Below are 24,725 nucleotides of genomic sequence, written 5' to 3' on the forward strand. Positions count from 1 at the left end.
TCCTTTTTTCCAGCTCGAGTTCGGCTCATTTAAAGTTCGCGAACTTAAAATTGTTATGTTTTGGGAAGACTATAATTACAGACTTAAATATAGAAAACATTACAAATGTCCCAAAATCATAGGCAATTGCTTTAATACTCCTCCTTTCTGCTGGTAAAACCTACTAAAAACAACTCGGTTCGGCTCGTTAGGTTCATTTCATTTGTTCGAATCACATAATTTAGAATGTGTTAGATATCTAAATCTAGCTGTCGAAATAGATTACTTTCTACCCAAGTTATCACCTTCTAACCAGTGGCGGATCTCTTCAGTAGCGGAAGTGGGCCATGGCTCCCCCTGTATTTTGATATATCTACTAAATATGCGGCATCAATTAAAATGTTGCTTCCCAGCCTAGTGGTAACATAGCTCTTTTGTTTTGACAGTTTTGACAACATGATTAATGATTATTGAGTTGGGTTCGATCCCTGCTCACACTTTTTGGTTCCTTTTTCCTGTGCTAAATTAAATAATAAACTCTCAAAACCTAAACCATTTGGTCCCTATGAAAACAAATTGATCAAACCATTTGGCACCCCTAAGTTAAATTAATTATACGAATGTGTTTCAATTTTTGGCACCCCTAATTTTTTTTTAAGATCCGCCACTGCTTCTAACTCTTATTAACTAATTGTCACTTAGCATCCAACTCATGGTGCAATAAGCTCCATTCGTGTCAAATCAAATGCCACACACATTTTCTTCCCTTAGAGAATGAGTAATTTAAGTGAGAGAGAGAGAGAGAGAGAGAGTTTCGTCTATTTGAAAATTTGAGACATTACGATAGCATATTCCAATATAATGCTGCTTTAGAATCATATTCCAATATAACCTCCTAGTACGTTGCTTAAAAAAATAAAAACCTCCTAGTATGTTTGAGTGTGTAATATGATCTGGAATTTTTTCACAATTAAAAAAAAATCGAAAAAAAATCTATAGTATCCAAATATCACTAATTATAATAAAATCACTTTTTAAACAAAAATTGCTTCTCAAAAAAATAAAATAAAAAATTTCACTCATACACACATCACTAAAACAAATTAATTTTACAAGAAAAATTCATCAAGTACTAAATCAAATGTTCACTTCACTTGAGGAGAACATCATGAATAAGGTTCTCAAGATTCATAAATGATGATCCATGAGGACCAGAAGCAGCATTGTGTGCCAATTCCTTCCATTGCAAAGCTTTTTCTTTCATCTCTTTACCCTTTTCTCCTTCCATTAACTCCTTCACAAGAATCTCAATCTTATCCCTCTTAGCATCTTCAATCTCCAAACCAATCCCCCATTCATTACAACAAAATCTACAATTAGTTTGTTGTTCAGCAAAGAAAGGCCAACATATCATTGGAACACCACCACACACACTTTCCAACGTTGAATTCCAGCCATTATGTGTCAAAAACCCTCCAATTGATGAATGACCTAAAACTTCCTCTTGTGGACACCAACTTGATAATAAACCTCTATTTTTGGTCTCTTCCAAAAACTCTAGAGGCAAGACAGCATTTTCACCAGCTACAAGATCTGGCCTTATGACCCACAAAAAGGGCATTTTACTATTAGCTAGTCCCCAAGCAAACTCAATCATTTGTTCACTTGTCATAACAGTGATACTTCCAAAATTGACATAAACAACACTATTAGGATCTTTGCTATTTAGCCATTCTAAACACTCTGGCTCTTCCTTCCATAGGTTGGACCCAATTGAATCCAATTCCTTATTTGTCACGTCTTTTATGAGTAAATGCAATGGACCAATGGAATAGACAGGAGGCAAAATGGAAGAGAATGCTTCCAAAACATCGTGTTCCAAATTGTCAAATGTGTTGAAAATTATTGCAGAAGCTTTTTGAGCTCTTTGGCATTCTCCTGGTAAAAAATCAAGCATGATATCATTAGGGTTTGTGGTTCTGATGAAGCTTGGGATATCCTTTAATCGGATTTCTTTTATGCCTGGTACCCAATCTATGGTTGTCTCCAAATACCCATTTGTTATATAACTAGAGTCTGCATGTCAAACACATAATTTACTTCAAGTTAGATAACATTCTACATTTGACCATACACAACAATAACGAAAATTATATGATAAATAAATTAGTCATATCATTCATCAATTTTAAATCATTTTATCTTTTAAAAGAAATATCGTTGATGTGAATGCGCTTAAATTTTTTAGATTTGGGTTTGCCCTAAGCAGGTATTTCTCGATAAACACCCTACATAAAAATAAAAATATAAAATGATATAGAAAGTGATAGGATAAATGTGATACCTAATTAATGTTGATTGTCGCGATAATGTATAATCTATATAATAATTATTTTTGTTTTGTTTTTCAACCATCTCTACTATGTGGTCATCACTCATTAGATGCCGGCGCAGCCCCGATGATGAGACAATTCAACGTTACATGACAAAAAATATGATGGGCATGTGATGTCAGCGTGCTATGAGAATACATAATTAATTTAGAACTAAAGCAAGAAAAATCTTACATTGCGTTGAGAGAATCTAACGAAAAAACTTTCACGTGACTAAAATTATAGAAACTAAAAACATATATTACCTCCCTTAAAAAAAATTACCCTTTTTTTAACAACAAACTGATTTATTAAAAGAATTATTTTCGTATGTGGTCACAAAATCAAACTATAATGCCAAAGTTTTGGGTTAGAATTCAACCTTAGACATGCACTAACATTAAAATACATAGAAAGAGTTTGCCATTTATTTTAGTTTCACAATATTCGAGAGATTAGTCTTCACAGTTACATGCAGAAAATACCCATTTTACATTCAAAAATCAGACTATACTACTTAGAGTATAAATGTCGGAGGTGGCTATAGCAACTATCAAAGAAATATTGTCGTTTGAAAACAGATAATTAGCTTTAACATGCGTTTCCAAAATCAAACTCGTTGCTCTATAAAGCAATGATTCCTTCTTCCAATATGTTAAAAAATAGATAAAACATATATTTGAGATATATATTGTGGAATCTAATAAAACTCATCATTTTGTCCCATGAGTTTAACACATTTGGCAAGGAATAATGCACAATATATGTAGAGGCTGGGGTTTGACCCCCAAACACCCCACTTATTCATCTTTAAGGTGAATTTCTCTAGTTACTAAACTACTTGAAAAAAAAAAACTCATCAATTGAACCCACAATATACTCCATCCGGTCATTATTATAAGCAAAAGTTCACTTTTTACATTCATTCAATAAATGATGTATGTAGTCTATATAGAGACTACATACATTATTTATTGAATGAATCTCAAAAATACAAAAGGTCTAAATGTTAGAACCCGCAAACTATAATTAGATACATTTTTTCTTTCTAAATGTTACTTTATTTATTTTTAAGGGTTGTTAACAAGTGTCCTACGGACATTGTTTAAGGAACTCACAAAAAGAAATTATATCTTAAAAATACAAGTAAACACTTGTTAAAGTCATAACCGTACAATTTCAAATGCAAAAGTTGCTACTTTTATATACTTAAACAATGCCCTTTGAACATTTGTTAACATTTTTCTATTTTTAATTATTTAATGAAGTACCTCATCATGTGTTAGTGTATGTGCGGATGTGCCTAAGCAACATAATTATGGTCTTCTGAAGGTACAGAATAACTTTGACCGAAAAAGTTCTAAGGCAAAGAAAGGTTCAGTTCAGAAAAATACAAAAGGGATAGAAATGGAGGAATTACCCCTATCCACACCCTGTCAATTCAATCATGATTGAGTGAGACTACATATTTTCAACTATTTTTTATGTAAGCAAAAACGATTTAGCCAACGATAAGGAGTCGTCATAATTTAAAATCTTGATGAGATTTGTCTAACAATGAGGGTAAAATTTTCATGCAACCAACAATTTTTAGGAAATTGCTCTTCTCCATTGTAAAAATGTTCATTCCCTTGATCCAGTGGAAGTTAACTCACGCTCGACATTTTTTAACGATAGTTAATTCACGCTTTAGATCGGTTCAATTATTTTTTAGATCTGTTCAACCGATCTTAAGTGTTATGTAAGTTAACTTATGTTGAAAAATGTCGAACGCGAATTAACTACTGCTTGATCGGAGGAATGAACAATTTTAAAATAGAGATGAGCAATTTCCCAATTTTTAATGCAACAAAAAACAATTTACCTTTGAGTGGTGTTAAGCCCTCTTCAATGAGTCTAGGATATTGCATGTAGGCCATGAAGCCACAAGCACTAGTTGTCCAAAAAAGCACTTCAGGGATATTAAGTTCTTGAGCAGCATCCAAAGTAAAACTCATACAACCATCAGAAACTATGCAAGTAACAGGGGGGGGTGTCTATAGCATTATTAAGTTTTGAAAGAAGTTTCTTAAAGTGAGGTGAACAAGTAGCTCTTGTGGATTCACACAAGGAAGGAATATCCTGTGTTGCATCCACATCAGACTCAGGTAGACCGTCAGGAATGGTTTCAAAACGAAAAGAGGGTAGACCATTGAGAGAATTAGGACCTCTAGCTTTAAGAAGACGTTTGTGATTGTATTCAGTGTTAACAAATGTGACATGAAAACCACTTTTGAAATGAAGAAGTTTTGCAAGTTTGAGCATTGGATTTATGTGACCTTGTGCTGGATATGGGATACACACAACATGAGGCAGATTCTTTGATGTGTCTAAAGAACCCATTTTGATACCTCCTAATTAATTTCTTTTTTGCAAGCACCAGGTGAAAGAAAGAAATATTGTAAAGTGCTTGCAAATTATGTTTGTCTTCCCCATTGCGCTGGGTATTTTATAGGTGAAATGAAATGGACCATTCATGACGGTGCCAACTTTTAAAAATATATAATAATAGCAAGTGGATGGTAGGTTGATATATATCGACACGAGGGGTTCACAATGTATATATAAATATAATAATAATAATTATTTTAAGTAGTAAGTAGTGTCCCGAGACATTAGTTAAAAAAGTAAAAAGAGCAATTTTTTATTAAAAATAACAAACTTTTGATTTTTTTTTTGAGAAAACAAACTTTTGATTTTTATAAAGTTGAACATTTTATTGTTCGCCACTGTTTAATTCAAAATTTTTAGTTTAGTTTCTTTTTTTTCTTTAAATAGTGCTCTAGGAGTAGTAATTACTACTTCCGTCCCCTATTATAGGACTTTTTAGAAAAAAATTCTTGTCCTTTATTATAAGACCCTTTTGATATTTTTAAGTACATTAATTATTTCTTTACAAAATTATCCCTATTTACTCTACATATTTTTTTGAAAAGCAATAAATTCTTTTTTTTCTTTGATGAAAGAACAGCAATAAGTTTAGTGGGAAAACAAGAGTGATTCCAAATTTTTGTAGAAAAAAAAAGAAAAGAAACGGAAAGGTTATTCACGTTTCAATTTTTTGTGATGTTTTCCAACTAGTCTACATTCAATATACAAGGTTTATTCACGTTCATTTTCAGTAATGGGTACAATGATGCATTATTCAAGTAGTAGTGGGAAAATAATGAATTGTGATTTTAATTATTAGAAGGGCAAACATGGAAAAAAATCATTTGTCAACAAATTTAACACAATAATCAACTTTCTTAAAAACCGTATTTTTTTTAAAAGGGTCCTATAATAAGGGACGGAGGTGGTAGTTTCTTTGCTTTTAGTTTTTTGAGGAGAGCTAAGACTGAAAAAAATTAAATAACAAAATTCAAATGATTAATGAGCTTTATCAGACATCAAATAACAAATTGTTTGAAAAAATTTGAATTTGATTTTTGAATAAAACAATTGTTGAATAGATTTTATTTATCTACATACTAAACTCAAGATTACCAAAACTCCTTTCATTTAGGTATAAATAAAAGGTCATTCACATCGAGTGTCTTTGGAGTTTAAATAAAGAGAAATGTTAACCTGTGTTCTTAGGACACATGTTAAGAATTTCATTAATAAAAATTATGTATGGAAAATTGTGTTAATTTATTGCTCAAAATGTTGAATAATGAAATGCTTATAATAATGAAACTAGATCGTATACCCGTGCTGCCGCACGGGTCATATATAGCTAAAAACATTATATGAATTCCATTCTACTATATAAGACAAAATTAATACAACTTATGTGACACAAAAGAACTTCATTGTCCATAACTTCAAATAGAAATAGAAGTAACATGCATACTACTCCACCTTCAATCTAAATTGCAGTTCCAAGTAATTTGAGTGACAAACATGTTTTGTAACATGGGTATTGACCGCAGACATGCAACTTTGGTTTTGTAAATCTTTTATTTAAAATATTCAATAAATTACAATCCTTAATTTTATTTGTTCAAGTAGGGATTTATTCAATAAACTACATCATATACGGATTCAAATTGATGAGTACCTTCACTACCTTGTATTATAACAAATAATATATACTTCCTTTAGAGTTGATGTGCCAATAGTGAGGGTAACAACTTTAAACTATATTATTCTTTAAACCTAATTGAGCTAGCTTCCATCGATTTAAGAAATAATTTTGTTGCAATGAGAACATGGTGTATACTACTCCCCTAAAAAAAACATTGTGAATAGTACAACTTTAGGTTCATGTTTCAATCTCTGCAACATAAGCCACATATATAGAAATTTGTAGTCAGGATATTTCACTGCATATACATTATTTACATATCACGATTCCCCTAGCTAGCTAAATAGCTCTCCAACTCAAAGCTCTTTACTTGATCACACCTCAGTCCTCTTTTCTTCTTCAACATTAAGCTACCATCTTCATAGCTATCATCTTGCTCAAAGCAATCAAATATTAGCGGAAAGACCAAGTTACAAAACCAATTGTCACATATGAGGATGCCATGTACTTTCATCATATCTGCTACCAAATCAACTCAAACACTATGAACATTTACATAAAACATGTTGCATATACAAATATTTACATAAGCCCATAAAAGGACTAATCAACATGGTATTACATCAACACAATAACATGAGTAAAATAGCGTTATGTTGTTTTCACAACCGGCAAGCAATGATTGACAACAAACACAAAGATTATTTACCTTGAAAATGAACAAAATCAATTGAGTGTAGCAGACATGAATTCACCTTGGTGTGCCATTACTGCACACTTTTGCAGTCGAGTAGCAGAAAACTATAAAGTTTTTTGTTGGTTAAGCTTTGCTTGATCAATTAAGGACATGCCACTACTATGAGGAGAGAAGGGACCTTCATGGTTGAAGGGGAGAGTAGAAGGAATTAGTGAGAGAATGATCAGTAAGAGCAACATGAGAAATAATAGCTCAATATGAGTAAGCATATTCTGTCACTAAGCTTTAAGTAGAGCTTGGATAACATTCTTATTATGCGTTTGGTTCAACAACTTTGAATCAGAAGCATTTTTATTTTCAAGAGGCATTGAGATTAAACAAAACATATTCATGTAATGGGCTAACATTGGCCTAACGGTACTACTTCTTGAACTTTCTCAACCAATAATTAGACTTGATTATAAGAAGCAATGTATAAGGTAGTTTCATCTTCGTGGTTTGAGACAGTATATAAGGCATAAGGCAATCATAGACATAATTAAATATTTATAAAAAGGATAATAGAGAGATATTTTACAACTATATACATATGCAATAACAGACACAATCAATAAAATATTTAAAAATTAAAATTAACTTATTTTCACAACAGCATTTCATGAGTATGTAGCTATAGTTGGTGAGATAAGAGGAAAAAAAAAGAATCAATAAGAGAACATGAAGAAGAAATCCAACTAATTCTAATTTCTACTATAGCAAAAACTTAAACAAAAGGTGATTAAATAAAAGGAAACAGGGCTCTCATGAACACCAGAAAGAGTTATGTTAGCCGGCCTCCAAACACCAGCGCTGAACTGGAAGAAAAAAAAACTACAGCAGCAAGACCACTCCATGACAGAACCTGCACTCTTGCAACACTACTGCATAACTATGTTTTCAATGATGTTGTTCTCCTTGTCATGCTCATAGGACCTAATAGTAAAAACTTTGTTTGCATCCGTGGTGATAGATGTAATATCTTGGTTTCCGGGTGTCAAACATTGATTACGTTTGAACCTTTTAAACCGGTGATATCTTATTTTTTCTTGGGAAGGGAAAAAGTAAGCAAAACCCTTGAGAATGGAGGTCCGGGAGTTGTTTTCGCTACGGGAAGGTGTTAGGCACCCATAACGACTATAGTATCCTATAGGAACCGTCTTTAACTTCTACACACGCGCTTTATTTTTAAATGCTATTTTGAAAGAAAATATGAAGCCTAAAAGTATTCTAAGTGAAGAATTGGAGGGAGAAGAATGTGTTTGAATTTTTATTTTATTTGAATTGAAGGAATTTTGTCCTTGCCTACGTACCCGTTTAAGGGATCAAATCCACCGTAGTTCTCTTCCAAAAATGTTTTTGTTTTTGTTGGTTGATTTTAAGTTTGAAAATGGGATTTTGAAGAATAGAAAGAGGCCTCAAGGGCATGAGATTTAGAAAAGGTGAGGTGGAATTAGTTATTTTGTAAAAGAACTCAAAGTATGGTTAAAATTCATTAAAGTTTGATTAAGAAAATGAAAGGGAAAATTACAATGGGATTTTGATCCCAAGGTTTATTATGAAAAAGGAGTTTGAGTGATATTGTTCATATTTTTTTGGAAAATGGTTTTTCTAAGTGTAAATCCTAAACATTCATCTAAACATACAATCCTAAACATACATCTAAACATGCATATTCTAGCTATATACCTAAAGTGAGGTGTGTGCATGTGTCGGTGCTTGTGTTGGTGTACATTATTAGAGTCCATTGTCCTTATTACATCATTGGCCTAGATACATTCTATGGTCTTGCAAGAAATTTAAATTGCATAAAAGTAAAGTACAAAAAATCCTAAGTGTTTACATTCTAAGTCTTTAAAGCTATAGAAATGAAATGAGATGAGGAATGCTTATGAATGAATGAAACATGAAATGAAATGGTTAGTAGGATAAGGTATAATAGCATGAAAATCATAAGCAAAAGGAATATTAAACAAAGTGGCAAAGAAAAACTAAAAAGGTGACTAAACTCTTAGCAAAGTATGCCTAAAATTTACCATGATAACAAGACAAGTGTATGACCCATAATTCCCATATCATGACAATGTTCAAAGATTCTTATCACAATCAACAAGATGAGAATTACAAGAACACATTCAAGTCAAAGAATCATGCTATATTTTAGGCATATTTGACATTTAATTTTTACAAACAATATTCACATAACTTGTAAGGCAAGTAAATTCACACAATATATTCACATGTATTAAAACACTTCAAACAGCAAGAAAATCCATTGCAAAGTCATACTCCACAAATCAAACATCATTTATCATGATTGGGGATCAAGAACATGTACTTTTCACAAATTTTTTTTTTACACAAAACAACACAAAATTATCAAGAAAATCAACACATTATTTTTTACTAATTTTCAAAGTGTAAAAATTATCACAAAATACTACAAAACTATCAAGAAGCCTATAGGATTTTTTTAAAGAATTTTTTGATGGATCTGGATCATCCAATAGCCTCAGAGGCGTTGGATTGATCCAGATCTTCCAAGACCTAGATCTAAGGGTCCAAATAAACAGGCACATAGTAAATTCAAGCAGGCACACAGGAACAAACGTATCACAGCCGTACACATCATCATCAAGCAGATCAAGTGGTGAGGAAGAAGGAAGAGACGGTTTGGGGAGTGAACCAGACTGGTTCAGGTGAACCGGTCCGGTTCGCTCCCTTATAAAAACAATGAGCCGGTTTTTTTTCTTTCATTTCAACAGATTCTTTCTCTTTCTTCTCCTCATCTTCTTCTCGTTCTCTCTTCCTCCCAACCTAACCCTAACGGCGTCGTTCATCCTTTCTTTGACAGTTCAGGCGAAATGAAACCCTAAATCAAACCTAAATCCCACACAGTTCATGAATATGAACTCTAATTTTCGAAACAAACGGTGAAACGTTATAGATCTACATATTGATGTTTCGGTTTCAAGGTTTTTAAGTTTTTTTCTGAAGGAAAAGAGTTCGAAACTCTTCGATCTAACTTGTTTCACCGTTTATTTTGATCGTGGATTCTTCGATGATGATTCGAACACAAAAATGAGAGGGATCCGTGTGTTTACCTGATTTCGAATGAAAATTTGAGTGAGAAGATGATGAAAACTTCTTCGGATTCTCCCTGAGCTTCTGGTAAGTGCCTCGACGTTGTTCGTCTTCTTCCTCTTTGATTCACTTCGAATTCGATCCTTCTTCTACTCTTCCTCGGTCTTCTTCCTGTGATCACCCTAGGGTTCGAATTGCAGGGAGAAGGCAACGATTCGATGATGAAATCTTCGTCGAAGATATTCTGAGAATCGAAATAGGTCTCAATCAATTGAGAAATTGAAACTGTTTGATTGCTTTTTTGTGAAATTTGTTGTCGAACTATGTACTTGATGATGAATTTGGCTCGAATTGGTGTTGAATTGTGTTTTTGATGATGAATTTGGCACAAATTTGTGTTGAATTGTGTTGCTGGAAAACGGTTAGGGTTTAGTTCTTGATGAATGTTCTTGGGGATTCATATGAGTTTGTGGTTTTGATCCATTTTTCTGGGAAATGGAAGAATGGGATCTGTTTGTGAGTTGGCGCGTGATGAATGGTATCTCTGACACATGGGATGAGTTGGCTGGTATTTATAGGCCAGCTTGTGACTTGTGATCCAATAAGCTTTTGACACCTGTGCTGGACTGATGACTTGGACATGGACCTTTCTGCAATTTTAAAAACTAAAGGACCAATCTGTAAATTTAAAAAAAGACTAATCTGCAATTAAAAAAAAAATAAAAAAAAATAAAATTTCGAAATACTAAAAAGAGGACTTAAAAATAAAATTTGAATCAAAAAAGGACTTGGACACAATTTTGGGAGTTTTGAGGACTTAAAAGACAAATAAAAATAAAATTGGACTAAAAATGGTAATTTGACTAAACGTAAAGTGAAGCGATTAAAATTGGCAAAACGGACTAAAATGAACCAATTACCTAAATGAGGTACTTTAAAGTAACCTCTCTCTGCCAAAATTTCGTGTGAAATGACCAAAATGCCCCTGGGGCTAAAACGACTAAAAATGACTCAGATGCAAATTAAAAATGGATTTTTAACAGAGAATTAAAGCAAGGATTTATTTTCCAACTTAAAAGACTCAGGGATACTTTTTAGAATTTAAACAGAGTTTTGACACAGGAAAAGACTAAAATGCCCCTAGGGGCTAAACTGACTCAAAATGACTTCAAAGGCAATTTTTGAACTGGATTTTGACATAGATTGGAACAGAGACTTATTCAAACCAAATGAAAAGACTCAAACAAACTTTTAAAAGACTGAAAGAAATTTTGACATAGGAAATGGCTAAAATGCCCTTTTATGTGAATTTTGCAAGTAATACTGAAATAAAATGCAGAGAAAGATGTAATTGATTAGAGACAGTTCAAATGACTTGTAATGCAAGTAAAGAAGAATTGAATAAGTGTTTTTAGGTCCAAAATTAGGGTATAACAATAGAAAAAAAACAAAGAAAAAATGCATAAAAGCTAAAGCTTAACTTCAACAACATCATGTAGACTAACTTACTTTTTGTGCATGCAATAAATTAGTGGGTTTCCCATACTCTTATAAAAAAACGTGAAAGAATCTATATACAAATAATACTAATAAATGACATTTTCAAAAACAATAGTAGGTGCATGCAATAAAAAAAGGTGATTTGTGGAGCACTATGTATTGTTTAATGCATTTCAAAGAACATGAGATATGTGTTTGCTGCATGCGTTGGAAGGAACATGAACTATATACAAAGAATACTAATAATTTCTAAATGGGGAAATTCAAATTTGAATTGATGGTTGTGATGTTTGCAAGCCAGCATTAAGATATGATCAATGGCTGATATGATAATTGCACCTAATGATAGTGATACAAACTTTTTTTTCTTCAAAATGAGCCAAAAAGTACTTATAGCCTAAATTAGCCAAATTCTTTCTCTTCGTTAGTTCACTGCCTTTAATTACTTGAACAAAAGATTAAAACAAATTTAAGTGGAGAATAACATCTATGTTCGGTTGGAGTAGATGATATGGCTAAACCCTTAAACAATTCAATTCAGTTCAAGTCCACACCTGAAATACTCTATTTCCACCAATCAATTCACCAGAAGTCGAATACGAAAATCCATTTCAAAATTCAGAGTTATCAAGTTTGTTGATTTGTATGACAACATGTATTGAAACAAATTTATATTGTTAGTCAAAAATCAAGAAACAACACATAACTTCAAACGCTCACAAGACTAAATTTGAAATATCTCAAAAAGTCACATTCCATGCATTTGAAGGCGCAAAATTTTATTGAAAATGAGTGCATGAAATAACCCACTGCATATACCAAGTCTTGCAAAAGAAACCAAACAAAATAATGTGCAGGCCCCCATTCTTCCTATTGAAACACAATTTCAATAAAGTTTAAAGATGGAAAAATCAATTAACAAAGCCACATACCTTCTTGAATACGAGGCATGTTCTTGAGGACTTCGTCTGAGAACAAAGATGTATGTTCGATTGGAATCGAATCGGTTCTGTTTTTGGAAGTAGATGATATTTCTAAACCCTTAAACGATTCAATTCAATTCAAGTCCAGACCTGACATTCTCTATTTCCACCAATCAATTCGCCGGTAGTCGAATTTGACGAAATCCCAACATCAATTTTCCTGCACAAAGCCTTCAAAATCCTCGTCCTAAACCTCCATGAACTCGAACGAAATGAAGATTCAGCAACAATCTGTACATCAAACGGAACAGAACCTTTTGATCTATCACCATTAATAGCGTTAACCACACGCGATTCAGGATACGCATTAACAGTAGAAACAGTTGCGTTAAGATTCGCTTCTAATTTCGTGTCCATTTTAAATGGAGCAAATTCGATTCAGCAATGTAGTTTGAATGATAGAAGATTGCAAGTAGTGCAAATTCAGAGTCACTTATTCTATTTTAGCCAAAAATCAAAACTTGTCACTTAAAAACCAATAAGGATGATTCAACATATTGGACTATGATATAAGTAGTGCAAATTCCAAATGGTTTTTTTAAAACATTGCTTGAAAAACCATGTTATGGGTCAAAGTTCATATAAGCAAACAATCAAACAGCTTGGTGCGGCAAAAGTAAAAAGAAACAAAAAATTGATTTGAGAGAGTATGTTGTCTATTATGCAAAACTCAGACATATGACACATAGTAGTGTTATGAATTCAACCTACCAGAGAAAAGAAGTAATAACCATTGTGATGAAAGTCTCCGACTCGAAAATATAAATTACAACCAATCATCAAACATACATGCATTGGCACAAAATCAAGACGTTTAATCCCAAAATATACAAATCAAGATCAGTGGGTATATAAAATCAAACTCGAAATCAAATCTTTCCTAAATTATCAATAAATCATAATTATACTCTTAAATACCCTACAAATAAAATAAAATAAAAATGAAATTTGAGTGATACCATGTAGCGTGCGTTCTTGATGATATTGGAAATCAATGAAAGGAAAAAGTAGAGGAATTAAGATGATGAGATCGATCGCAAAGCTCAACCCAACAGTTAACACATCGATCGCAGGAAGAAGGAGTTGCAATGGCTTCTTTCTCTTTTGCTGGAGATGCTCGTCGCAGTGAGAGGGGGGGGGGGTGTCAAATCTTTGGTCTGGAAAAAGAGACGCACGCGTATTGAGCGGTGTGTACAGAAAAAGAAGAAGAATTAAAGTGATGGATGGTGAAGAATTAGAGTTCCAATGGGGAAAATTCAAATTTGAATTGATGGTTGTGATGTGTGCAAGCCAGCATTAAGATATGATCAATGGCTGATATGATAATTGCACCTAATGATAGTGATCCAATGGTCAGGAATGATTGGCGCCCAAAAACAGTAGAATTAGGGTTAGCAGGTAGGCTAACAATGTATGTTAGGATTAGATAATACTAGACTCTTGTCCCGCGCTATCGCGCGGGTCTGTTATACCATAATATCATTATATTTTACAACCAATATTGAATTCATTATTATCATATAAAATTAACACAACTAATATTCATAGTATTTTTGGAAGAAATAAAAACAATATTCATAGTATTTTTGGAAGAAATAAAAACAGTTGAATATAATTGTGTAGGTTCAGTATAGCATTGGAAAGGTTAATCATTTCAGGATATGCTTGTCGTTGAATGTTGAAACTTTGAAAGACAGTATTATAAAGAGTCGATGAAAACCTTTGGATATGCTTCTTAAATTGATACCTTTCAAGGGCATTTAGTAGCAGAAAAATATAATTTTTGTATAATTATAATTTATAGACCAAACTTCGTAAATTGAAATAGTACATCAGTACATAAATTCACTCATAAGAAAATAGGGATGCAAGCACACAACCAAAAGAAAAATAACTTGAATCTGACATACATGTCAACAATTTCAGCAATCATTGTTTGCAAGGCATGACAGTTTTTATTTTTTTGTTTAAAGAAAGGCATAGCAGTTTCTTATTATAGAAGAAAATGCTTGCAAGGTATATGACACGAAATGTATAATTCAAAAAATTAAAATAATCATTCAGTTTTTGGTTCAACATGATTGCTCCCTAAGTTCAAACTGTAATAAGTGGCAATAACCTGGTGCAATACAATTAGAAGTAATTGCTATTAATAGCTGCTCTTATTGCATATATTGTAGTATATATTTTTAAAACTTGCTATCAAAGTTATATGATCAGAAGCATTTTTTTTTTGCGCACTGTGTAAGTTTCATCTATAAAAAATGCCATATCAAACATATAATTACTACATGATGCAGTGGAAAAAGAATAAAATGGTTCAAAAGCTATTATTAGAAACAAATCACAAATCTGCCAAAAACAAACCATTCATTAAAAGTTGAACTGGTTAAAGTATCTGAAGTACAAAATTCCAACGATAAACAAAGCTTAAAGTAGAACAAAGATTATTTCCAAAACATCAACTAATACTTGAAACCAACATCGACTAATTTTGTAGAAATTCTTCAATCCAGCCCAACCATCCGTAAAATAAACTCTCCCATTTTTCTTTTCTACTTTCACCTCAAACTCATTTTGGCTTGGATCACATAATAACATAAGGAGCTACATGTATTCCAAATTGTGATGCAAAGCAGCCACATAGCCTTCCCTTTCACTAAAACAGAAAATGTATAATTATAAAATAGCATACATTCAAAAAGCAAACACTTTCATAAAAATAGGATACTTAAGATTCTAAATAGCATAGTTGAATAAGAATCAAATAGACTTGCTCAAACATTCTGAAATGCTAAAAACACATGCTTGAAATCATATCATGTATAACAGTCTTGCATAAAAAATAAATAAAAAAAAGAAGCAAACATGTCATTTTCATGTTTAAAGTCTTGCAAAATCCTCAATTACTCAAGTAGACTTCCAAATCATCATTTACTTCGGGTCTAAAGAAAGTGTACTTCTGAATGAGTGTGGTATTCTATATATCAACTAACAATTATTATGCATTGATTATGAAATTGCTAAAAAAAAGAAACAGAATAAGGAGTTTACTGTTAAATTTGGTTTCATCTTTTTGAGAGCAAAGTTTATAAATGCATAATAGTATATTTTCAAAATTGTATATCATATCAGAATATCAAAACATGTATAAAAAAGTCTAGTATTCATATCAATAAAGAATAATGTTCCATTCATGAAGATGTAAATTTGAATGCTTGAAATATACATACAATGTTGATATGATCAAAATTCATGTGGAATGTTCATAAACTTAGTTGTGAATAAGAAAGCAAAATCGTGCATTTGAGCATCTTTAATTGTGGAATGCTTGAAATATATATACATACAATGCCGATATCAAAATTCATGTGGAATGTTCGTAAACTTAGTTGTGAATAAGAAAGCAAAATCGTGCATTTGAGCATCTTTAATTGTGGAATGCTTGAAATATATATACATACAATGCCGATATCAAAATTCATGTGGAATGTTCGTAAACTTAGTTGTGAATAAGATAGCAAAATTGTGCATTTGAGCATCTTCCAAAGCTATAGAATGGGCAAACTTAGGCAGAAAAGTAAAGCAAAAATGTGCATCTAACAAAACAGAAGAATAAACCAAAATTTATAACTGAAAAATAAAGCAAAAACGTAGCAATCAGCACAAAATATTTATGATCTAAAGAAACACAGTTCTTATCAAGGTCTTTTTTTCATGCTTACAGTATTGCAAAACAAAACAAATAAATGTGTATCATCAATTACTCACATGATCTCAAGTTATAACATAAAAATGCCAAACTTTTTTAAGCTTGTCAACACAAAGATCAGATTTGATGCTTAAAATATACTTACGGTGCCTATGTCGAATTCCAGTGGAATGTCCTCGGTTTCATCAAATCATTTTGTATGGTCTTGCACACATCTGAACTGGTAATGTTATAACAACGGGATAGAAAAATAAGTTTACGCAAAAAAAATAAAAAGTCTATAATAATAGAAGCATGGAAACTGATGCAACTTTGATAAGAATATGGAAACAAAACAGAATCTGACAATAAACAACCTTTCAAGTTGTTAGGGCATCAACAAAATATTGGTCTTTTGCAAACATAACAAAGTTTTCCAAACTCGACATAATGATCGTGAGAGAAAAGGCTTGATCGTTTGTACCAAAACATATCCAATATTCGTTTCTATGTCGCCATCAAACCAGCGTCGTAGCTCATTCAATCTTTATGCAGAGCGTGGTTTAGAGATGCCCAAAGAAGAGTGAAAGCAAAAAGAAGATTAAGAAGATGAATGAACACAAAGAATGGAATAACAATAATCATAGTAGTAATAATTCAAATTCTGCAAAAATGAACAAAAAGCTCCCTATTGTAACTTCCATGGTTGATCATCCCGTCCATTGCAACACCATGTGAGATGCAATCTAAACCTTAAAGTAGAAATGAATCAAAAATCGAAATTGTCAAACGAATCATTAACCAAAATCGTCAAAGGAATCATTAACCAAAATCGAATTGAGATAGTATAACCAAAAATGGAATCGTCAGTGAAATCGTTAATCGAAATCGAAATTAGAAGGAACACATCGAATATGAAATAGTCATCGAAATCTTATATAAGCAAAATCTTTAAGCAAAATAAAACTGAGAAAGAACAAATCGAATATGAAATTGAGGAAGAACATATTTAATACCTGTCGACGGATTTATTTTATTTTATTTGAATTGATTCTGAAAAGCCACCACCATAAAGATCTTGAATTGATTCTGAAAAGCCGCCACCGTGAAGATCTTCTTCGTCTTGATCTGATGTGAGTACGGTGTTGGAGTTATGGAGAGGAATCAGAGTGAACTGTTGGAAAGATGCAAAAATATCCTTTCAGAAAATAAGAAGAAGAATGGAGGAGTTCTGTCAATAAAGAAGAGAGGTAGCGATCAATAAGAAAAAAGAGATGTTTAGATGATCTTGAGTGTGGCAAGCAGAATCCTAGAAAATCTCCAAATTGTTTCCTTCTATGCATTGAGTAGTGCGTATTGAGTGGCTCAAGGCTAAGGAAAACGTGAAATTAGTTGGTGGGCCAGAGTATTTTGGCAGCATTAATTAATGAGGTCCCAGTAAATTAATTCAGTTAGTTGGGTGATTAACAATGTACTACTGAGGCGCCAAAATCAGTCTTAACCTTGCATAAAGTGGGTTAGGGTTGCAATTAGGGTTAGGGTTTAACACCAATCAGACCACCTTTGATTAATATTAAGTAAGATATAGATGTTAACTTGTGTTAATAATGAAATGCTTATAATTTATTGCTCACATGTTCTTAGGAGTATGTTCTAAATACACAAGTTAGTATGGCGTTTTAATAAAAGGTCAAATACTTAAAGTTTACCGCTAAAGATTTTTACGGCTTGTTTGGTAGAGAAGAATTAGGTGTGAGAGAAGTTGAAGCGAGAGAGATAGAAGAGAAGTGGAGCATTTCTCCTGTTTGGCAGAGAGAAGAGATGGGCGAGAGTGACATAAAACACGTGGGTCCCACAGTTTTCAGGATCTTCCCACTTATGCGAAGAAACAGAGGAGAGAGTGTTCCAAATTTTAACTTTCCAATTTTGCCCTTGTTTGCAACCAGCAAAAAGAGAAAAGCACCATTGAAGAAGACGATGGCTTGTAACAGAGAAGACAACATAGTAAAGATCGGTGAATGCCTGAATGGTATATCTATTAACAAACATTCTTCCTATTAGATCATAGTAGTTCTCACTTTATAAATCCAAGCAACATGTTGGTGTTTTAAATTTTAATTTATTCAAACCAAAGCTCAAATCAGTTGCAATTAACTGAATGAGAATGTGAAGTATCAAAAAAATAAAAAGGCCCAGCGAAACTGAAGCTACAAAGGCTACTGACTGAGGAAGGAAACAAATTGTGGTGATGAAAACTTGTGGGGTTGGGGGAATAGGTTAAGTAATGAATTTAATTGAGTTAAATTAATATTAAAGCTATTATATTACTACTAAACTAGCAATTAATTATTTTAATTAACTTAATCGAGGTTAGTTGTGTTAATTTAATTGAATTATATATTAACTGAAGTTAATTGAATACAGTTTTTAGAGGGGAGAAGTTAATTGAATTTTTTTTTGTTACATTAGATTGGTTCTTTAACATATCTTTTGATTCAAGGGTATTTTTGACCATCCAAAAATAATAACAATTCTCTTTTTCCTATTTCTTCTCTTCTTCTTTTGTACCAAACAACACATCAAATCTACTCTATTTCTCCTCTTTTTCTCTCTTCTTATATTCTCTCTCACCTATTTCTCTCTTCTTATTTTCTTCTCGGAACCAAACACACCCTTAATGAATGTCCGGTAGCATTTTTCATCAATTAAACAGAAGCATTAAAAAAGAACGGCGGAAGAAGCATAAATTGAGTTGAGTTTCTACTCATTTTTTTATTGTATTTTGTGGTTCTTCCACACCTACAAAGAGCTCTTACCATTGACCAAATTTGCAGGCATATTTTATTTTAAGCATAAATTGAGTCGAGTTTCTACTCATTTTTTTATTGTATTTTGTGGTTTTTCCACACCTACAAAGAGCTCTTACCATTGACCCAATATTTGCAGGCATATTTTATTTAGTGCAATTAATACCACTTCCTTCCACACCTAATAAAGAGCTTACACATGTTCATAACACATTAACACCTACAAGATGTGCTATGTGCTATTGTTGTGAATTCGGAGAAATTCTAATATGGTTATGGGACTAAATAAATAATGTTTGGTCCCACACAAATAAAGAAGTATTTTTTTAAGGGTTAAATATGTTTTTGGTCCCTATAAATATGTCAAATTTTCGTTTTAGTCCCTATAAAATTTTCTTTCAACTTTTAGTCCTTATAAAATTTTCAATCTTCACTTTTGGTCCCTCTTTTAAAGTAAACTCATATGTAGAATTTATATTTTTTAATAAAATTTTCCAGAAAAATTCAAAATATTATAAGAATCACTCCAAAAAAAATTTAGAACTTTTTAACAAAACATGAATTTAATATGAATTTTTATATTTTTTACGGTTAAAAATTCATATTTAATTTTTGTTTTGTTAAAAAATTCTAATTTTTTTCAGGAAATTGTTTTAGAATATTTTACACATTTCTGCAAAATTTTATTAAAAAATACATAAATTAAGTTGAAAATAGGGACCAAAAGTAGTGATTGAAAATTTTATAGAGACCAAAAGTTGAAGGAAAATTTTAGAGGGACTAAAACGAAAAATTGACATATTTATAGGGACCAAAAACATATTTAACCCTTTTTTTAATAATAAGGAGGAAATTGATAAAAAAGATGATTGAATATTTTGAAAAGAATCTTTTTATGTGTGTGTTCAAACATTCTTGATTTGGTCTTGTGACCATGCAAGAATACCTCTTTGAATTCGTTGAAAAAATCACACCAATAAATACTTGATGTATGTATAACAATTATCAAGTGGATAACAATTATAACCGCAAGCAAAAATAGATGTTTGCTCTCCACCCAGCACGTTTTGCTCGCACCCTGCAGCCATGCCAATTTTGCCCCTGCGCATGTTAACTAACGCAAGTGTAATACTATGTGTTAGTTAAGTAACGTTGCGTAAGTTAAGATGCGCAAGTGTAAAACTCTACGAGAGTTAACTCACGCATAGGCATGTATGTAAAAAAACACTGCGTGAGTTAACTCACGCATAGTATTACACTTGCGCGAGTTAACTCACGCACTACTGATATATCAGTACAACATTAAATGTTGTACTGATGTGCATTGAATGCAGTTTGGGTCCAAACCCTAAAATGCTCGTAATTGAACCTAATTACGTCAGTTTGACAATATTATTGGATAATACGACTTGGTGCATCAAAATTACACCAAAACATCGTTTTTTTTTCACAATCACATAATCACACATAACGATCCAAACGGTCCAAATTACACAAATTCGCCGGTAATGACCCGTAATCATTTAAACACACTTAATGACATGTAAACGATCCAAATTACAAATAATTAGAGACAAAGTAAGTAATGCAAGCAATAATTGGTGTGACATAACCGGCCACCAAAAAAATAATTCATTTCATTTAATATATATATAATATTAGTTACATATTGGCCACAAATATACAAATTACATAACCGGCCACCAAAAAATATGTCGGGGTGTAATACCACCAAAAAATAGGACGAACACCAACCGACCTATAACGGACAATTACATTTCCTTAAGCCAATGCCTTCAAGGTTCGGTTTCTTCCTTGTCTTAGGTGGCTTGTATACCCCACTCCTTTCACATTGCATCGTCAAATACGGCCTTTTTATAACGGATTTATCTATACAAACACCAAATCCGGCCTTCACCCCTTGTCCGCGAACCCAAGTAAGTAACTCTTCTCGCTCTCTCCATCTTGCATTTGTTGTAAAAAAATGAGGCGGTGTCACGAGCTTCACAAATAACACCGGTAGGTACCGGATTAGGTTCTTGAATTTTACCAATTCGAGCTTGAATTGGAATTTGGACTTTAAATGGTTTGAAATTAAAGCTTGGTTTGACATCGCCGGAACCTTCGCCGGAACCTTCACCGGAACCTTCTTTTTTGGCCGGTTTCGGTTCAACGCCATCATCCGCGACTTTGTCAACCATCTCCCTAAATATCTATTGAATAAAAAAAATTACAAAGGAAGAAAAAATAAATTACTTGCGGAACAAGCTAACAAAGAACAAAAGTGGCGCAAAAAATTCAAAAAAACATGGTTGCACAGTGGCGTGACTTAAGTCACGCAACACTAATGCACATGCGCCACTTAAGTCGCGCAGCAAGTTAACCTGCGCAAGTTAACTTGCGTACCATGCCCTAGTCCCTACGAAAACCAGACGAACCAAGCAGGAAAACCAGCAAAATGAGATGAGTTTAGATGGTACAATACCTGATATTTGATGCTTGATGAGCGTAGAAACTTGCTTCCTGACGATTTGCAATGATTTGGGATGATGATTTTCACCCAAAAAATCGCACTTTTTGGGTTTTTGAAGGTGGAGGGAAAGAAAATGGTGGTTGGAGTTCGAACTGATGGGTTTTGTTCAAAAGCAGGAACATTGCGTGAGTTAACTTGCGCAAGGGTAAATTTGGCATGGCTGCAGGGTGCGAGCAAAATGTGCTGGGTGGAGAGCAAAATTCGCAAAAATAATAACAGTAAGAGAGAAGAGAAAAGAAGAACACAATAAAATTTGTTTACTCAATTCGGTCCAATACTGACGACCTAGTTTGAGGGAGAGAGCAGCTCTCCGTTCCACTATAACGATGAGTTTCTTTTACGAAAAGATATCAATGGATTACAAGAATTAGTCTTCAAACCTAATTCACGAGGATCAAATGATAAAGTTTTTTTAAAAAATATATTTATAGAATAAACTTGAGAGTTTAATATATTTTTAATCTCTATACAATTATATTTCTTTAGCTATTTGAATAGTTTTTTTTAAAGACAAAATATAATTATATTTCACCTAATTATATATCTTTATAGCTATTGAATAGATTGAAAGTGTCAAAGTAAGATGAAATAAATTTATTGATTAAGGGATAATTCTCTATTTTTTTTTGTTTTTCTTAATCTTTAGTAAATAAATTTGTTTGAGCTGGCTAAAAATATATTATTAGGGTAGTTTGAAATAAAATGTACTTAAATCAATCCAAAAAAAAAAAAATTCTCGGTAGCCATCCTCACAAGAGGTTATGCCCCTGATATTAAGCAAGAGGTTATGCCCTTGATATTAATGCTTGCAATATATATGTAGTAATTTATATTATATAAATATAATAATTACTTTCTTCATTTTTAGTTGTCACTTTAAATTTATCTACATATTTATACTATATATAGAGACACTACCAAAAAAAAAAAAAAAACTATATATAGAGAGAGAATACATGGTTTCAGAGTGACTTTTTCACTTCTAATTATAGCCCTAAGTAAATATGAATACAAAATTCTTGTCAAAAAAAAATTTGAATGCACAAATGTTATATTTTGTTGTCATTAAAAAATATGAGAATGTATATTATATTTGCTATATTGTTGATGCCGTTGAAAAATATATGTATAGTTTGTTTTTTGGAACAAGAAAAGTATAGTTTGTTACAGTATAAAACGGCAAAATATATATCCATAATTTGAATCAAAATCAAATTTTTCTAAAAACATCTATTGAAGTTTATACGCGTTAACTCAATAAACAAAAACAAACAAACGGACACATAATTTTTGTCTGAACGTTAGTATTAATAAAATTTAGAAAAAATTACTTTGGTTAGAATTTTTTTTAATACTAAAATTTCATTAATTAAGTTGGTTCAATTCTCAATTGTTGCTGCAAAAATTGTGACCAATTGATCCACATGGTCAAATAATAATACTAACCATTACATATCGGATTTCGTCATAATACAATGCCACCTAATAATCTATAATTCACATTTGGGTCAGAGGTAACATGGAATTTTTTGTGCTCGTCACTAGATACAAGGACAAATATGTTTGAGCACCCTTATATAAAGACAATTGTGTACAATTCCAATTGGACAAACTTTTGTAGACTGGTTCGTTCTAAGGGTGCTACAAGTGAGGCGACCGCCTTACACTTTCATTTAGACCTCAAAATTTTTATTTTAAATAATGTTTAGACGGGCACATGTGTCTGCTATTTGTTATTTTTATTGTGTTAATGTGTATAGATTAAATATATAGTAATTTTTATGAAATTTTGATTTTCATTAAAATTATAGGTATAGATATTTTAATGAAATTTAACGGATTTTTAATTAATAATTTAAATAATATTATAAAAAGAATAAAGTAGTGAATAAAATACTTTAAATAAAGAGTAATATTGGAAAAGGAAAAAGTCCGTTTAAATTCATGTGTTTTCTTTATATATAGTATAAATTTGACTAATAATATTAATTTAATTTACATTAATTTTTTAGACCAATTTAGTGAAATATTAATCAATTTTGTGTTCTTAAAAACAAAATTGTGTTGTTATTGTAATTGAAAATTGTGGCAATTTATTTTTAATAAAATACTTACAAGTTACAACTACATCCGAAAACCTTTAACATTAAAACACATGTTAGGAAGACATTGCTGTGAAAAGAGAATTTAGTTTTCCACTAAAATTCAGAAAACGGTCAATTTCAACATCATCGCGATGAATGAAAACCAAAGCAAATTTGAGATAGGATGTGTTGACAAGGATCCTCTCTCTAGTGGGTTTTTCACCTGAGACTATCCAATGAAATAATGGCTGCATGTGGAAGTGGTGAAATAATGGCTATGAATTCACATTGGACGGTTATAGTTTTTTTTTTTTTTAATCAAAAAGAGGGTTATTTTTATTTTTATTTTTTTGAAGGAAAAAAGAGGGTTATAATTGTTACTCACTCATTTATGTGCCAAAATGACCGTCCATCATAAATTATATAATAATTTATTTTTTTTAAGGATATAATAATAATAATAATAATAATAATAATAATAATAATAATAATAATAATAATAATAATAATAATAATAATAATAATAATAATAATATTGTTTTGACATTATGTATTAGTATTATATTTTATTTAGATAGGATGTTTTGATCATGTTGTAGCTCTTCTTGAAAGGGTTAAACTCCAAACGTTTTGGTGGTTGAAAGCAAACTACATCTTGTTCAATTTTGACTACCTTATTTGGAGACAAAATCCCTTAGGATGTTTACAGGTTATTATGTAAGGTTGGTGATGTTGTTATTTTATTTTGGATGCTTTAGCCTTGTTGGCTTGTAAGAACCTTTAGTCAGCTCCCTTCGGCACACCTTGTGCTTGAGGGTCTGATTGTTTTTTAATATAATTATCTTAGTTTCTTCAAAAAAAAAAGAATCCCGTCTGGTAAGGCTGAATTTAAATATGTTTAATAAATTTAA

General features: G+C 31.9%; 2 long non-coding RNA genes and 1 pseudogene across 3 annotated transcripts; all 3 read right to left on the reverse strand.

Moving 5' to 3' along the window:
- Window positions 1–973: 973 nt before the first annotated feature.
- Window positions 974–4,811, reverse strand: LOC146922723 (7-deoxyloganetin glucosyltransferase-like; annotated as a pseudogene). Its single transcript, XR_015012570.1, has 2 exons — window positions 4,216–4,811; window positions 974–2,055 (listed from the first exon to the last, which is right to left on the reverse strand). The product of XR_015012570.1 is annotated as a 7-deoxyloganetin glucosyltransferase-like (transcript).
- A 1,682-nt stretch (window positions 4,812–6,493) lies between these two features.
- On the reverse strand, window positions 6,494–8,095 carry LOC146922724 (uncharacterized). The gene is made up of 2 exons (XR_015012567.1): window positions 7,109–8,095; window positions 6,494–6,918 (listed from the first exon to the last, which is right to left on the reverse strand). It is a non-coding gene; the product is annotated as an uncharacterized LOC146922724 (long non-coding RNA).
- Window positions 8,096–15,052: 6,957 nt separating this feature from the next.
- On the reverse strand, window positions 15,053–17,741 carry LOC146922725 (uncharacterized). Its single transcript, XR_015012568.1, has 4 exons — window positions 17,407–17,741; window positions 16,768–17,142; window positions 16,557–16,631; window positions 15,053–15,358 (listed from the first exon to the last, which is right to left on the reverse strand). It is a non-coding gene; the product is annotated as an uncharacterized LOC146922725 (long non-coding RNA).
- Between the last annotated feature and the right edge of the window lie 6,984 nt (window positions 17,742–24,725).

The sequence above is a fragment of the Medicago sativa genome, chromosome 5, assembly GCF_051527215.1.
Source record: "Medicago sativa cultivar Bolivia chromosome 5, Bolivia_mono, whole genome shotgun sequence".
NCBI classification, from domain to species: Eukaryota; Viridiplantae; Streptophyta; class Magnoliopsida; order Fabales; family Fabaceae; genus Medicago; species Medicago sativa.